Genomic DNA, 16,513 nt, shown 5'->3' with positions numbered 1-16,513 from the left:
GCCTTGAAAATGGCTGGGAGTGAATTAGTTAATAATGGTATATTCTATCCTTACAACATACGGGAAGAGAATCTACATTTCTTATATAACTGAACTAATTAGTTAATGCAAATAAGCTTGCCTTAAAAGTTGATGGGGACAATTTGAGCATCCTGAAAAGTTGGCAGTGTTATGCGCTTATGTCCCTAACGTCCCTATGCAAACCTTACACCCTTGGACATGGTAATTTATCTGGCATTGCCGGTGATAGTCGTCCACTTCATTTTGACGGGGAAGTGCGGCAAATCACGGCACATTCGTTCATTTGCCCCTCCGTCAAAATTGGACATCCAGCGCCGTCAATGGCAATTGAAAGAGTGTTCACAACCAGTCCATTACAGTGCAAATGGATCGGACGTCTTTTGCCCTCAATGGCTGTGAATGAGCAAATGCAAATGTATTTTTATCACTCCAAACTGATGTATAATTCAACTGTTCAGAGAATTAAGCAGGTGTCCCGCTTTCCCCGAGACACCTCTGACATCATTACACACCCGAGCAGAAGAGCGAAGTCAAGGTTATATAAGAGCGTTCCATGTTTCAGAACACCGGACCACCGCTGCCCTGGCAAGGGGTGCCTGGAGGGGATGGAGGAGGGGTGTAAGAAAGAAAGAGAAGGAAAACAGCAAGGAGGAAAGGAACATAGCGAGTGGGGGGAAAGCAAGAGGCCCTGCTGGGGTGCTGGGAAAAAGCGAGGAAGGTCAGGCGGGGCCCCTGAAGGAGGCCCGGGCGGGAGGAGAGAGGATGCAACCGGGTCAGGCGGGTTCCCCGATGTACACAAAGCACCAGTATGGAGGATTCCTGCAGATTTCATCGCAGCACCTCTGCACACAAGCTAGAACATTTCTCCACTTGAAGAACATGCAGATGAGCCAAAAAGGGGTGTGTGGTGTCGGCGCATGCGCAGTACCCGGCACATCGGACTGTTTTTCACGATGTTGGCCAGGGAGTCCAGCTGACCACCGGCGGAGGAATGTTGAGACCGACATGTGGCCGTCACTGCAGCCGCTAATGCAAGTCTGAGCGCCGGATAGAGATGGATCAAGAGACCGCTTAGCGATTAGTGACATGTGGGTCGATAGCGAGCAGGGGGGAAAAAGTGTAACATTTCATCACGCCGATCGAGGGACACGGGTGCTTCATTAGGCTGAAATGATCGTTATCGATCGGCGTGCGCGAGCATACGATTGACGGTTTTGCACGCGGGTAGCGCCATTAGGGAGGGAGGCGAGCTCTCATCTGTCAAATGCAAAGCTTACCGTCGTTCGGACGCCGGCGGGGGCGGTGAGGGGCTGGTCCAGCGCTTGGTCCGAGTCGTCGTGCGTGCTCGTGGGGCTCCTGCTCGGTTCGGCCACGTCCAAGTGTAGGTAGGCTGCGTGCGTGCGCGCGCGCCTGCCCTCCCCCCAGCTCGTCGCTGTCCGGTCCGCGTCCACGCGGCTTGGAAGGGAGAGGGGGAGAAAAATAAAACTAGGCCCTGCTCGGGTCGCTGGACTTTGTTGCTTTTCCGGCTTCTCGCACGCTTTGCTCGCCTACTTGCTTGCGACGCCAGTGAGGGGCACACGGAGGCACACAGAGGGGTTCGTGGACGCGCCGGTTGGCTCCGCCCTCGTGTAAGCGTGTGTGTGCGCGAGATAAAACCATTGAGCGCCCTCTAGAGGAGGCTTGGATCAATCAAATGTAAATAGTGTAAACGCTGCCAAATGAACTAAAAATAACATTTATTTCAAGCCCATTGACAGCGACAGACGTCTAATCCATTTCGACTTTTTTTTTTTTTAAATAAATGAAATGTTTTTCTTTTTTTAACTAAAAAACAATAATAAAAAGCATATTAACTGCTTTTATCTTATTTTTTTCCTTTATTAAATTAAACTGAGACTCAAGTCCCTCCAAGTTATCAACTATAAAAATATGTGAATTGGTTGCTAATCCATTAGTCCCTAAATTGTGACAACCATAATTGGTAGACATAATGACCTTCCGAATCAGTGGTGTTACCAGGATGCCAGGTGTGGGTGGGCATTAGGGGCAGTTTACATGGCGACTCTGCGACACAAAGACGCAATGACTGAGTTGCGGACTCTCCTCGCGTGCATATGGTGTCGGCGAAGACGAAAAATTCTGAATCCTACCTCCAAAGTGGAAGAATCCGATTGCGGGAGATTGAGGGGGCTTCCTCAGCGGTGCTACTAAACATTAAAAACAGCAAATATGGCGGAATATCGGCTTTAATTTACTGTTTTAATAATATTTTTAAATTAAATATGCTGAACGTTTCAATTTTTGTGCCTTTTTGAACAAAAGAAAAATGACATTGCTTCGAGTGGGCGGGCATATTTTTTTCCAGGCTGAGGGAGCTTGGTGGGGTCAAAGTGCATCATTCTCTATCGCCCAGTAAATCTGCACTGCCCCCTAGGGCCTGGCATGAATACTACATCGTTTTCATGCGGAATCGCGACACTGTTCATATGGAGACGTAAATGCAAATGCAAATTTGACGTTTTTCGTATTCTCGGAGAGTCACCATGTAAACAGCCCCTAAGGGAGTCTTACCTGGGAGGGGGGGGGCAAGAAAAAAAAAAAAAAGCTACAATGCTCAAGTAGGTCGAAATATCCAGCGTAGGGCTACGCACCTTAAAACATGTGTTGTTTTATCCTTGAGATAACTTGTGATTTGGTCTAAAGTCAAAAAAATAAAAGCTGATTTGATTATATTTGACTGAGAACACATCTATATCCAGTGTTGTTCATCTTACTTTAAAAAAGTAATTAATTAGTAACAAATTACTTCTCCCAAAAAGTAATTGCGTTAGTAACTCAGTTACCTGAATGTAAGAGTAATTAGTTACTTGGCAAAGTAACTGGTGATAATTTTCATGTTTTTTCTCAAAAAACAAACAAAAAAACAGGTCACACAATGTGAAGTTTAATGGGTTTTTGGGACAATTGGCCTCAGCCCAATTCTTTACCCTAAACTTAACTAGACACAGGGGTATTGCTGATATTACGAAAACTAGATAGTAACCTTTGCTATGTGTGGAAGTCATTTAATGTCGTGAATCAACCGTTAAAGTTGTTAAAATTACTCCCGTTATTGCATTAGTTCCCTTCTATTTTCGACATGTGTAAGTTTGAAAACTGTTTCATCATTTAAAAATAGATTTTTACCGATTTAGGAGCATTTTAGATAAAACGTTACTTAGGTTCGCTAGGAAGGTTCTCTACAACAGAGCCTTTCTGAGAAGTCTACTGTTTTAAGATGGCGGCTGTTTACTAATGCAGCTAGTTCTTTATTATACATGTTGCTAATGCCGCCATGTCTGTCATTTGCATCTAGTTCTGTAACTTCTGTATATATTTGATATCTTCCGAAGCATCATGTGGGCGTAGTTTGTAGGCTATCGGCTACAGTCAGGTATTATTGGAGCCACCTAGCATAGTAGCATCGCGTTTGCAACGGCGTCACACTCCCTTGCCTCTTCACCACTCCTGCTCTGCTCTCTCATCTCAGTGAGTCCGTCTTTTTCAGACTTCTCGCATCAGTCAACCAACATCATAACGCATAGTAACGTACGCCTTTCCCGCCTCAGTAACGGTAACGGCTTTGCAAAGATGAGAAAAGTAATTGATTACTCTCTACTGAAGACAATAACGCCGTTAGTAACGCCGTTATATTCTAACGCCGTTATTAACAACACTGTCTATAACTGAACAGTATGGACATGCAGGTGACAATGTTTTTAGGTAACCGATTGTGGTTCCTCGGTTTTATTATTATTATTATAGTTATTCTTTGTTCCGCAGCCCCTTTGAGCTCAATTTGACCCCCTTAGAATGCTTCAAAATGCACCAAAATCGGCAGGCAGGTCAAGACAGGTGCAATCTTTGATACCGTGTAAAGACAAATTCCAAATACACTATGTAGCGCCCCCTAGCAGTCATTCTTTGTCCCGCCAATGCTTTTTGAGCCCTACTTTGACCCCCTCAGAATGCTTCAAAACTCACCAAACTCAACAGCCAGGTGAACACTGGTGAAAACTTTGATAAAATGTAAAAAAAAAAAAAAAAAATGAATCAAAGTATGCGTAAATGTGTGTAGCGCCCCCTAGGAAGGACGATGGTATGATTTTATATAAACCAAATCACTCACCTTAACATCTGCTACAAATCAAACCCGCCACAGAAACCCCGTTGCAAGAAGGCCACCAGTTATGCTGACGAATCTGCCCTGGAGAGCTAGCGTTTTATGTGATATCTATTGGTGTAACGATATAGCTCTGGATCGATACGTTGATTGGTTAACCCTTTAACATCTGAGCCTATTTTGTTGATTTTGCATGCATGTTGCCTTTATATTTCAAAGATAACATTGTTCGCAATGACCTGTTTTTTTCAGGACACTATAACCTTCATGTCCAAACTGTTTTCTCCACTGACCAATTATAATCAACATTTTGGACCCAAAAAGAAAAACCTTAATATTGATGTCCCATTGACAACCAAACATGCCTAACGAAACATTTTGAAGCTTGATAATATTTATTCCACTTGTTAGGATAAACATTCCACAGAAAAAAATGAGACTGAATAGTTTCATATTTGATAATTCAACAGAAACAGCAGGTATGGTTAGGGTTGTTCCGATCATGTTTTTTTGCTCCCGATCCGATCTCGATCGTTTTAGTTTGAGTGTCTGCCGATCCCGATATTTCCCGATCCGATTGCTTTTTTTTTTTTTTGCTCCCGATTCAATTCCAATCATTCCCGATAATTTTCCACGATCATATACATTTTGGCAATGCATTAAGAAAAAAACGAAGAAAACTCTGACGAATATATACATTCAACATACAGTACATAAGTACTGTATTTGTTTATTATGACAATAAATCCTCAAGATGGCATTTACATTATTAACATTCTTTTATGAGAGGGATCCACGGATAGAAAAACTTGTAATTCTTAAAGGATAAATGTGACTTTGTATATTGTGACTAAATATTGCCATCTAGTGTATTTGTTGAGCTTTCAGTAAATGATACTGCAGCCATTTAACTTCTGCCCAAATGCATGATGAGAAGTGCAACCATGACTGTGCGTAGGGGCACCAATTGATATAGCTTCTCTGCGTTGGGAAAGAACATACGGTGTCAAGAAAATAATCAACTACTACCTTTCTTCTCCACATTGCCTCCCACGTTATTTTTAATTGCTGAGAGAGGTATTGTAAGGCTTTATCCACATAAAACATGGCTCCAAAGGCTGTCAAAATTCTCTCTACTCATTATACGCTGCCTTTTAGCGCTATCTATAAGTAAAACAGCGTATTTGTAGATTGAAAGCGACAATGCATGAGTGGGTCGTGCAGCGCATGCGTTATTTAATGTGATTATTTTTTTAAAAATTAATTACCGCCGTCAACGCAATAGATTTGATAACCCTACTTTAAGCCAAAACTACTCTGGATGAGTTTAAGACATTTTGTCTGTAACGTTAAATACAATTAGAAAACTTCAAAAATTTAAATATATACTGTATATATACTATATATAATATTAAAAAAGGGCATGTCCGATATTTTTTTGCCGATTCCGATACTTTGAAAATGACGTGATCGGGCCCAATTGATCGGGATCTTTACGTATGGTCATCGGCGTTTTTGTCCTTTCTACATACTATTGTCAAAACAGGTTATATGCAGTAGACCTAGAGTGCAAAATAGTAATAATATCTATCCATCAAACATAAAAAAAAGTTTGGAGGAATCTATTTGTGAGGTTAGGTATGGCACCCATCACCTTATCAAAAGTAGATACATACAATTAAGCTTCTTGAACACACACATCTATATGCAAATTGTAAAGACTGCTGGTGAGGGGGAAAAAATCAAATATAACATTGAAAAAAAGTATTTTAAAAAATACTGAAATTAAACGAGTTCAGTTCAATTTTATCAGGCATGCCACTCAGTTTCCTCTTGAACAGGACACAGAGCTACGTCACACACTACGTCACACAACCCACTCTTCCGCCCTTTGCGTGCTGCTGTCACTTCTCACGCGCCGATTCAGCCGATGAAAACCGACAAATCTGGTCCATCCTTTTCAATTTGATGAAAAAATGCTTTAGCTTGCGCTAAGTTTAGTTTTCGATTCATTCCGCACGTTTCAAAGTCGCTCGCTCAATCCAACCAGCTGTCACTTGCTACCTCAGCTCCCTCTTCTTAGGTGGCACCTCGCTCAGCAATTTATTAAAAATGTTCACATGACATCCGTCAATCGTGACCTCACAGTCACAGTGGCTCCTGGACATGTAGTTTTTCGTTTTTTTGGGGGGGTTTGAAAAAGGGCAAGAAATGAGGGAAATATGGACATCAACACATGATCCATGCTGCGTTTTAATGTAAAAACTTCAAGTAAAAACGGGCGTGGACTTCAGCTTCCGCATTTTGAAATGAGACCAACCAGTGGCACGTTGGTGACGTAATTACAGCGTGAGGAGGCTTCAAAAATGATATGCGTAATTTTGTCGTCGTCGACACGTTCGGTCTTAAATGGTTAAGCAACTATCCAATCAAATCGATCGAAAGGCAAAACGTCCCTAACTTTTTGGTTATAATTGCTTTTCAATCAAATGTCTAAAGAGTTAGGGTAACAATAATCTTAAACACATCAAAATATTTGTATTTTTCATTAATTTATGTGAACAGTGCTAAATATGTAGGTGAATGTTGAATTAAATTGAAGGTAGGTTACAAATGAGTTCCGTTCCTACGCTGGCGACGGAACCCAAATTTCCACGTGAGTCAGAATGAACCCTTTAAGTACCCCTAAATACCCTCAAAATCTCAAAATAACTCTCCAAAAGCATGTATTATACATGATTGTACTGTCCTCGCCAAGACATTGGAGCCAAGTCCTAGCTAGACAGCGAGCTAAGTACCGAAATGACGATGTCAGACGTGGTTTGCCGACTTTATTCAGTTGTTCATGACATCAACACGTGCAGAATGAAACTAAAATGAAAATGAAATTAAGGCAGTTCCATCTTTTATAACAGTGATTCAAATTTGCTTTTATAACTAGCAGCTGATACTGCAATAACATACCACACAAACGATTAGCATCTATCAGTTAGCGTCCGCACATCATCAAAAACAATCACAAACTCAAACCAAGTAAAACGCACGATAAACAGTACAAAAGGTGATATATACAGTACAGGTGTTTCCTCTGTGGATACCTCACACACAACAAATGTGAGCGCAGGCTTCCAGCTGTAATCTTTGCCCTATCCCTCACTTGGCTGTGCGACTCGTTTATTAATGTGTTCCCTCTTGTTCTTGTGCACACATATGTTCTTCATGCGTATATGCACTCTTAGGGGCTGTTTACATAGCGACTCTCCGAGAATACGAAACATTTCAAATTTGCACTTGCATTTGCATCTCCATTTGAACAATGTCGCAATTCCGCATGAAAACGATGTAGTATTCATGCCAGGCCCTAGGGGGCAGTGCAAATTTACAGGGCAACAGAGAATGATGCACTTTGACCCCACCAAGCTCCCTCAGCCCGGAAAAAAATATGCCCGCCCACTCGAAGCAATGTCATTTTTCTTTTGTTCAAAAAGGCACAAAAATTGAAACATTCAACATATTTGATTTAAAAATATTATTAGAACAGTCAATTAAAGCAGACTTTCCACCATATTTGCTGTTTTTATTGTTTAGTAGCACCGCTGCGCACGCCCAATGTGACGTGTGCGAGTGCTGATGTTAACTGCGCGGTCTCACGCCGCAGGAGCCTTTGATATGCATGCCAAGGGCGCCCCCCTCAACCCCCCTCAATCGGATTCTTCCACTTTGGAGCCAGGATTCAGAATTTTTCGTCTTCGCCAACACCATATGCACACGCGAGGCGAGTCCGCTACTCAGTCATTGCGTCTTTGTGTCGCAGTCGCCATGTAAACTGCCCCTTACTCGCGCGTGGAGGGTACTACCTGCTGTTCGCTTCCTGCAACAAAATAAAAGCATGCATAACAAAACAAAAGTCCACATTATTTTTAAAAAAGTAGAAACTGCAATTTCTTGAGAAATTACGATGAGGCTTTGCTGTGGTAGATACAGATCGAAGACCCTCCCAGTTGATTAAGGGACATTTTAGCGACACTTCCTGGTAATGTCAGGTCAATTCCTGTTTATTTGAGGACATGAACTCAGTCACTCCCAGCCATTTTGACCGATGCAACCCCCTTCGCTCCCGGCCGTTTTACTGGATTTTGGCTGATTTTGCAAGGCCCACAGAAAAAACTATTCTATTGCTATATAAACATGGAACCCACCTAGACACGTGCCGGTTACCGGTTTCACAGTTTACCGTGGTGTGAAAACGTCGCTGTTTCAAAACCACAAAAATTTTCCGTCATACCTTAGTACGGTATTCGCTATTTTTCGTGTGCCAAAATGCAGCCAAAGTGGCTTGGCGCGGCAGCGCTCATCCCTTCCCGTTTGTTGCTGTGTGTCAGTGAAGCTATTCTGCTAAACAGCCAGCAAACCCAAAAACAAACACAAGGCGTACTTTTCTTCAATTTATTGAGGAGCTCTCAAATCGTGGTGAAATATACAAAATGAATACATTTAAAACGTTGTACAGTTGTATTTTTCCACATGTGAGTAGGTTCAACAGGATAGCAGTAGCGGTGTAGCACCATGAAAAAGTTCGCTAAAAACAAAACACACATTTTCCTTTCAAATTCAATATACAAACTAACTAAAATTTACAAACACGAATGTTAGCCTAGGCTTAGCTGGGAGAGCAGCTTCGTCGAGGTTTTAAGTCTCACAGCCGCTAAGTGAGAAACAAGCTTGAATGAAGGGGGATAAAAAAAAAGATAGCGTCAGAGATCACTAATTGCGAAAAGAGGTCTCACTCCCAATGTTTTTTGTTTTTTTTAGATGAAATCTTTCCTCAACAATATTTACATTTTAACTAACTTATAAAACTTATAAATTTTTAACTAACTTATTAACTTATGAATTTTTTATGCTTTTTCACACAAAGGCATGACATCATGTAGACGAGTTGACACAGTGGCTGAAAATGGCAACACTTCACTTGAGCTTCCCACTCTCAAAAAAAGTCATACAGTATATATATCTTTCTAATTTTATTTAGAAGTGTTTTTACTTTTTTTATATAACAATTATTTTTTGTTTATTTATTTTCACATTATATTCATGTTCCAATTTGCAAATATGTTCTGGGGGGAAAAAATCCTATTCAATGGAAAAAAGTTTTTTTTTTTAAAACCCATACATCTCAAAATTTTGGAGCTATAATTGCAATACCGTGATACCATGAAACCGCGGTATTTTTGCTCACGGTTATCGTACCTTCAAAATCTCATAGCGGCACATGCCTAAACCCACCAAACGAAAGATTAGACTCTTCTTTCAGCAGGAAAAAAAGTTAGTTCATATCTTTTTCCATTCTTTAGAAATCAGCATTAGAAAATAGCTTAGTTTGAGCAATTTTCCAATTTCTGATGAAAAAACAGAAATTGAGCTTTGTGTAAACGCATACATTTCAAACATAACTGACTTTAACAAAACATCTGAACAATATTTTTCTTTTACAAAATAACATAAGCAACAAGACAAATAGAGCTTTGATAGCAAAGTAACAATTTATTTACACATAACTGAGAGATGACGCTGTTGTGGCCGCGACAGCCGGGGTAAACTTTTCCGTCATCACCACCTGTCTCATATAGATGTTTTTTAGTCTTTCTTTTGTGGTGACCACTGCCTCGTGGCAGAGTTCGCCTGGGGAACTTGTGTTCCTGGGGGGGAACTGATTTGGCCGTACGCGTTTCCAACTGAGTCGCGGGACACTGGAGGGTACGGGGGACGCGAGCGGCCGAGCACAGCGGCGCGGGCTCTGCTCGGCGAGCAGCACGGACTCAACGGCATCGTCCGCTGCACTGGTGGTCCCGGTCGTTCTGCTCGGTTGTCCAGGGCCTGGCATCCCGGGCATCCTCCCGGTTGTCTTCCGCAGGCGCCCCGGCCGTGCGGCCTGGCTGTTCGTTCCGTTGAATTGGGTTGCAGGTCTTACCAAATGTGCTACTGCCCTCCAGTGGCCAGTTTTATTTGCTAAAGTGGATTTTCAGCATTGTGCTCTGGAGCTAAGTTGAATCAGAACCTAGATATGTCTCTTGTGGAAAAAAAAAAAAACTTAAAAGACGTATAAATACGTCATTGGGACACTGAAACAATTAAAAATAGAACGTATTTATAAGTTTTTGGGAGCAAATGAGTGAGAGGGACACTTACATTAATATCAGGTCGTTTGCTGTTTATTTGGAGACATTTTAGGGACACCTCCTGTTGCATGGCTGTCAATGGCATTGACTTACTTGGGCGCCAGTTGAATGTCAAATGTCTGTAATGGTCAGTTTCTGCCATTGAAAATGAATGGGAAATTTGAACGGGGGGGTCATTTAAAAAAAAATCCCTGCCTTGCACAAAAATTCCAGTCATTTTGATATTTGAACTGTGACGGTAGGTCAAACAGTTTGGACTGTGTGGCACGCCGAAGAAACGTCTTTCAAAAAAAAATAAATAAATAAAACATTTACTATCTGGGCCCAGATAGTAAAACAATTGGAGACAAAATGGCGGACGAGACTCCGCGTTATAAGGTCAAAATCACGTAAGTCGGGTACGTCGTAACCCGGGGACTACTTGTACTATAAAAATTTTGTCATCCATGACTCTTAATTTTATTGATTGTTAAAAAGTTCCCATTTTTATTCTGGGGTCACCCTGTATTTTATCATCACAGAACTGCCGTTTTACACTACTTGAGAATGTCGTAGGAATTTTTGGTTGGCAAGTTTCCTCATCACTGGCACTGACAAGAGTTCTTCTGTATGGACAAACAGTCATTGGGTTAACTTTACTTGATCGAGTGATTTCCAACCACTGCGCCGGATCGCATTAGCGTGCCGTGAGATCAGGTGCGGACACTGATGATCCCCGATTGCATAAGCCAGCCGTCAGCCGCCGGCCTGCACTCAGCGTGACCCTGGTGTGAACGCAGTAATGCGGCAGACGCGCGGCAGGGTTCCTGGCGGTAATTGGCCACCGTCCCGCTTTCCAAACAGACACAATGGCCAGAAATAGAGGAAACATCAGCGGTCGTGTCGTCAATCGTGACGGCAAGATGGATGAGTCCCACCGCTAAACGTGATTCAACACAAGCGTCCCAGAAACAAGCATTTCATCATCACATCTTTAAGCGGAAAAAATGGTAAACAGCACTTATAGAGCGCTTAATAGAGTCTGGCATTGCAGCACGAAGCAGTCTTGTCACCGTGCGTGTGATTCATTCATTCGGCCCGTGCCGTACGGCAGAGACGTGGTCGCGCGGGGGTCCCTTCTGTCGAAAAGGACATCTGGCTCGAAGGACGGTCGGATGAGTTGTCGTGTAGACCAGATGGATAATAACCGCTCTATGTAAACCTCGCCAGGCCGCTGATAAATATGGAGCGAGGGTTTCGGTCCAGTCGGGTCGTTTGCGGTGCAGCTGTCGGCGAAACCGTTCGATGCGGGATAGCGTGAATTTGCTGGATTTGTTATGTTGGTAGAGTTGGGATTGCTTGTATTTTCTTTTGAAAGTTACATTTTAGTATTGCCACAAACAATCAAAAGGAAGTCAGGAAGTCATTTAAAGTTACACTATTTTTAACTGTGTCATAAGACTGTCATAATGATGACATGACACCTGTCATGCACATGAATGAGGGCTTTAGATGTCATTAAGTGTCATTTTGCAAATTACAGTGATCCCTCACTACTTCGCGCTTCAAACTTTATGCCCTCAGTCCATGGCGGATTTTTTTTTAATTAAAAAAATAAAAATAAAAAATACACATGAGCTATCCCGAGTCTCACTCTTACACGCTTAGTCTCACTCTCGGTCCCTCTTTCCCTCTCCCTGCTCTTTGTTCGTCAGGCACTGCAATGGAGTTGCTTATTAAAGTTAACGATGTTGACAGATGTTTGTGTTTGATCTTGCCAGAGACACGGACCTCAAAAGCGCTGCATGCGTCAATCATTGTTTAACTTGTTAAACAGTTGCTGTAGCAACTCATTGTGTGTAAGTGAGCAGTTTGAGAGGATTTGAATAGACTCACTATAAAGCATTTAACTTATTCACTCCCAGCCATTTTCACCCTTCGCTCCCGGCCGTTTTACCGGATTTTGACTGATTTGGCAAGGCCCACAGAATATTCTGTTCTATTGCTATGTAAACATGGAACCCAGCAAAAGACAGATTAGACTCTCTTCTTTAAGCAGGAAAAAGTTAGTTCATATAGTTTCCCTTTCTTTAGAAATCAGCATTAGAAAATAGCTTAGTTTGAGCAATTTTCCAATTTCTGATGAAAAAACACAGAAATTGAGCTTTTTGTGAAAGCATACATTTCAAACATAACTTTGACTTATACACAGCTATTTTTTGTTTTACTTACAGCCCACACATCTGAATAATGTTTTCCTTTTACAAAATAAGATAAACAACAAGACAATTAGAGCTTTTGATAGCTAAGTAACAATTTATTTACACATAACTAACTGAAAGATGAGGCTATTCTGGCCGCGACAGCCGGTTAAACTTTTCCCTCATCGTCGTCTACCTCATAAAGATGAATTTTTTTGAGTCTCTGCGGGCTCTGCCCGCGAGCAGCACGGACTAAAAGGCATTGTCCTCTGCACTAGTGGTCTCTGTCGTTCTGCTCGGTTGTCCAGCGCCTGGCATCCCAGGCGTCCTACCGGTTGTTCTGCTCGGTCGTCCGCCGTCTGGCATCCATTCGGTCGTCTTCCGCCGGGCCCGGCCGTGCGGCTTGGCCGTTCAATCGGGTTGCGGGTCTTACCAAATGCGCTACTGCCCTCCAGTGGCCAGTTTTATTGCTTTAAAATGGATTTTCAGCTTTGTGCTTTGGAGCTAAATTGAATCACGACCCAGAGATGTATTTTTTGAAAAAAACAACAACAACAAAAACGTAAAAGTCTTTGGGACACTGAAAAAATTAAAAATAGAACGTTTTGATACGTTTTGGGGAGTAAATGAGTTAATAAAGCCAAGCATTTTCCTATTACTTTATTCCTGTTTAAAAATAATTTGGTGGGACAGTAACATGTTTAAAATTTATCATAATTATTATATATGAAGTGCTTTAAAACCATTATACAGTGATCCCTCGCTACTTCCCGCTTCAAACTTCGCGCCCTCAATCTATCACAGATTTAAAAAAAATAAGAAATAAAAAAATACAGTTGACCTGTCTCGAGTCGCTTAGTCTCACTATTGCTCCCTCTCCCTGCTCTTTGTTCATCAGGCACTGCTCTGGAGTTGCTTACTAAAGGTAACGATGTTGACAGATGTTTGTGTTTGCTCTTGCCAGATACATGGGCTTCAAAAGCGCCACATGCGTCAATCATCGTTTAACTTGTTAAATAGTTGCTGTGGCAACTCATCGTGTGTAAGTGAGCACCTGGAGTGGATTTGTGTGGACACTCAATGAAGCAGTAATGAAGCAGTTAATAAAGACATGCAGGGTTTTTTTTTTTTTTGCTTTTTTTTTTTAATGGATCGGGCGTCTACTTTTTTTTCTTGTTTAAAAATAATTCTGTGGAACAGTAATGTGTTTAAAACTTAAACAATTAAAATGCTTAAAAACATTTATTTAACTATTTACATACAAAAAAGCTTCTATAAATTTGTTTCGGGGCAAAAGTAAAAAAAAAAAAAAAAAAAAATCTCTTTCCAATGATAGATCTTAATAAAACTCTTGAAAAACCTTTTTTTATTTTTCAGTTTTTCAGGTATCACGGCGGGTTCTGGTCCCCATTAACTGCGAAAAAAGAGGGATCACTCTATATACATAATTTTTTTTCAATTATACTTTCGGGGGAAAAAAAGAGGAAAAATGTCTTTTATGTATCTCTTTCCAATGCTAAATCTGAATAAATACATTGTACGCTATATATATGTATATATATATATATATATATATATATATATATATATTTTTTTTTTTTTTTTTTTTTTTTTTTTTTTGATTAAGACTTTCAAATCTTATTGAGTTGGAATTAGAGTTCAGGAACTGTGTTAGGGTTAGGACACTTAATGACATCTGTCTTAAGCATTCATTATTGTTCATGATACTGACATCTCATAATTATATTTCAAATGAAGTCTTACCTCAAGTGTTACTATTGATAGATTGAAAGAAGAGGATTTTGGATCATTTTCAGGTCAAATGATTGACTTTCAAATGAGTTGTCAAGTGATTTCCTAACGGATTCACTGTCAATTAGTCAAGTAATTGTGGCGGCCCCATTACATTTACGTTTTCTTTCAAATCACAGATGTTCACTCGAAAAACTTAGTGGAGGTCCATCCTCTCATTAGTAACATTTTCTCCTGTTGTGGGCTTTAAAAATAGTTTCTGGAACATGTGCATAATTTAAACACACCCTTGCTCCTCTGCGAAGCACAATGAAATGTGCCGTATAAACGAGGTTAAGCGCTTGGTTCTCTAATGTTGGGTGTAAGCGCTACTATTCTCTTTTACCGCACTTCATACAGAACATGTTTCACTCACCTGACAAGATGAATAATGCAGGCATGAGATTTTTCCGCTTGCGATGTTCTGCCCCCTCATTTTCTAAATTACGGAGAATGAATCGAAAGCCGTTTTTAAGTCGCTCATTCTTCAAGGTGTCAACTAGCGGGGCAACGTTTCAGATGGAAGACAGTCAATTGCTGGTGCTTTAGTAAGTTATTTTGTGAGTTAGAAACTATGTTTACTCACTGATGGCGATGGAGGTCCAATCCATTTTAGCTGTCATGATTAATCGACAACTAATCAATTATGAACTTTAGGAAGTTCATAATTGTTCAGTTCTGATCATCTGTCTGTTTCTATTAGGTGTATGTGTTTCGAGCGACACAAAGGAAATGTGAGCTTCGCAAAACCCAAAGCGTTCATGAATATGAACGGGATGTTAATGGTTACAGTGATCTTAGAGTCTGTTTGGTTTTACCGCATGAGCCCCCCACCCCCCAAATCCAAACAAGTGAGAGCTAATCTGACAAATGGTTGACATTGGAGAGTCCGTGTCCTGAATAATGGATCGCGCTCCATTTGCGGCTCGCCGGCACGGCTTCCCAATCTCACCTTCATTAAGTCGATTTGAGCCAATACGGCAAAGGTTCTTGCAGTATCGAGCGACGGTGGGGTTGTAAGACCTGGTCTTTGTCCAGGTGGACAAAGACATTTCATTAACCAACGACAGTTTGCGAAAATTCTACAATCACTATATTTTCTATTCTGTGCTTGCCTATTGGTTTTGACTAGTAAATAATCAGAATCTACATCATTTAGTTAAGCAATGATCAAATAAAACTGTAGTTGTCTGATAATTACTTTTTGACAGAAAACCGATATTGTCTAACTCCAAAAATCAGATACCGATATCAAACCGATATTGACATATACTGTATTGGCCTGACTTTAAGACGACCCCCTCTTTTTCAAGACTCAAGTTTGAAAAAAGACTTTGAAAACCAAATTAATTTTTATACAGAAAAATTTTTATTACAGTAAATCCGAAACAAATTATAAGAATATATTTGAGAGAAAAAGCATGTTATTTTGCCTCATTCAAATCTTAATATCTGAACATTTAAATATGTAAACTAAAGTGCAATCACATTCGTAAATGAATGGCTTCTGGTTTTTGAAATGTAAATAAACCAATCTATTTTGATAAAACAACAAAATTGCAATAACTGCATTAACCATCAAAGTGAAGTCTAACCGTAACTGTAGTCTTGAAACAAATCTGAATAAGGAAAAACATTGCAATAAAATAATGCAAACTGGTTAATTTTGAGAGTAGCTGAAATCTGTCTTGACAGAACATCGCTTCAATGATATCTGACGCCATCTAGCGCCGTGAATGGGTAAAATGTCTAGACCGCGAATATAAGACGACCCCTCTTTTTCAGTCTTATTTCAATGCAAAAAACACTGTCTTAAATTCGGGCCAATACGGTACCTCTGAAACATGTTTACAGTTATACGTGTGAAAACCAGTTTCCAGGATCTAAAACTTTGCACCCCACTGGACAGTATTTTGTGGTCCCTTACTTGATTTCCTGATCTCTATGTTAAGTGTTTGTGTGGAACTATGATAGCTACAGAACAAGTTAACAAAGTTGGGGCAATTAGTTTTCAGAGCTGGTTGTCAATCTGTCACCCCATAATATGAAAATATCGAGTTATACAAGGGAGGCATGTTATCTCAAACGGGAGGTTGTAATTTGAGCTCATTTTAATTGAATTGGGCGGGTTTTACGGTGCGATAGGGCTGGAGAGTCTTTTCGATCTGGCAACCCTGGCA

The 16,513-nt window shown here is 40.8% G+C and overlaps 1 protein-coding gene across 4 annotated transcripts in view; it reads right to left on the bottom strand.

Moving 5' to 3' along the window:
• The window catches only part of LOC130909201 (thyroid hormone receptor alpha-B), a 277,864-nt gene that overhangs the window by 243,224 nt on the left and 18,127 nt on the right, over nt 1-16,513 (bottom strand). The window contains exon 1 of one of the 4 annotated variants that reach the window (XM_057825382.1): nt 1,299-1,654. The exons of 2 other annotated variants lie outside the window; for them this stretch is intronic. The gene's annotated coding sequence lies outside the window, so the exon portion shown is untranslated. Of the gene's footprint in view, nt 1-1,298; nt 1,655-16,513 lie in introns of those variants that run through there. One more of the 4 variants, XM_057825378.1, reaches the window with a different exon arrangement.

This window comes from Corythoichthys intestinalis, chromosome 21 (genome assembly GCF_030265065.1).
Source record: "Corythoichthys intestinalis isolate RoL2023-P3 chromosome 21, ASM3026506v1, whole genome shotgun sequence".
Classification (NCBI taxonomy): domain Eukaryota; kingdom Metazoa; phylum Chordata; class Actinopteri; order Syngnathiformes; family Syngnathidae; genus Corythoichthys; species Corythoichthys intestinalis.
This window is presented reverse-complemented; position numbering and strand designations above follow the sequence as displayed.